Genomic DNA, 1,600 nt, shown 5'->3' on the forward strand with positions numbered 1-1,600 from the left:
CCCTCTCCGCAAAGTCGTTCACCACCCGTAGGTGACGAGCGCGCCGACGAGCCGTGGTGAGCTTCGGGCTGCCCAACACGCCACACTTCGGTGGCTGAGCGTGAGCGTCTTGCAGTTGCAGCGGCCATGCTGAACGCAGGCACAGCCACGACTAAAGCAATACGCAAAGCTTCTCCTGGCCCAAGAGGAACCGCCGATACTCGGTATCCTAGATATTAGCTCGCCAGTAGGTGACCGTTGTGTGTTAGGCGTGCGTTTGAGTTTGTCTCCGGCTGCTGAGAGCAGCGATGGAATGGTTAGTTAGTCAGGAGGTGATCGTTCGGGCAACATTCAGCCCAGCCAGTGTCACGCATGGCAAAATACACGGTTAAAATACACATGTTCACCCTATTGAGACCAGTTGTTATGGTGGAAACTTTGGCCGCTTTGCGGGACGGGAAAATATCATCAGATCGGAATGAAATTTTGCACAGAACCTTGTACCATAGTATCGACAAGAATTCCGACCCGGCCCGACGAATCCGACAAACTTTTTTTTTTGCCATGAAAATGTGGACCACCCTCATCAACTAAGAAGTCTCAAAAAGGTTGGTGAATCCGAGTCCAAAACCTAAACCACCACTGCCAGGTAATTCCTTGACCTTGCGTCAATAAATGTGCTGCTCTCTGTTCCCATAACTGCCTAGAAGGTATAAATTATATACCTCTAAGGTTTATTTTATACCAGTGGCAGATGCTGGCTTGTCAAGCAGGGGGAGCTCAATTTCGGGCTACATCATAAAATGTGTCCGTTTATTTATACGTGAATACTACTCTCCGTTCCTTTTCAAGAAAATGATCTGTGACCCTGTCAGACCGACAAGGTGTCTTTTCCAGGGTCTTAACTGGGGTGATAGAAGTCAGTCTGCGAACACAAGCAACTACAATAAAACCCACCAGAAATAAAAGATTAATTTGTCGCTAGTCGTTTTCAACAAAGAGAGTGTCGCTCAGATGATTAGAAGAAGTCTCCAGTTCAACTCAGAACAGAATGAGAATTGAAAAATGCTCCCACGGATGCCTACACTAAAAATTCGGTGATTGGCTCATTTCGCTGTCAATCAAAAAGAGATTCAGCCTCAGACAGATCATCCAATCATCATGCAGAAAAGCTGAGCGTCCGGGCCAACCCATAAACGCCCACTGTCCATCGACTCCCAGAGACGCTGAGCGTCCAATGGGCAGGACAAAACCAGCATTTATCCAACGACTCGTCTCGTTTCAATGCATTGGGACAACCTACACTGAACTCTCGAGACGCCCAGCGTCCGTGCTGTAGACGCTCAGCCTCCACACAGTTTAAAGCACAGTGAAGCTGCGGGAATGAATGAGAAGAGAATCACGTCGTAACCAGTCGTAAGAAGCTGTGATTCGGAACAAAAATTGAGCGCGTTGTAGCGCATATTTAGTCAATGACATGTACACACATTTGTATGTGTACATCCAGGGGCGTCACTAAGTTTCAAGAACAAGGGGGGCTTAGCCCCAAGGGGAACACAGCCCCTTTAGGGGGGTCCGGGGGCATGCCCCCCCGGGAGAATTTTTTTCTACATTCTGTTAA

This window comes from Hippocampus comes, unplaced genomic scaffold (assembly GCF_001891065.2).
Source record: "Hippocampus comes isolate QL1 unplaced genomic scaffold, H_comes_QL1_v1.1 scaffold9, whole genome shotgun sequence".
Taxonomy (NCBI): Eukaryota; Metazoa; Chordata; class Actinopteri; order Syngnathiformes; family Syngnathidae; genus Hippocampus; species Hippocampus comes.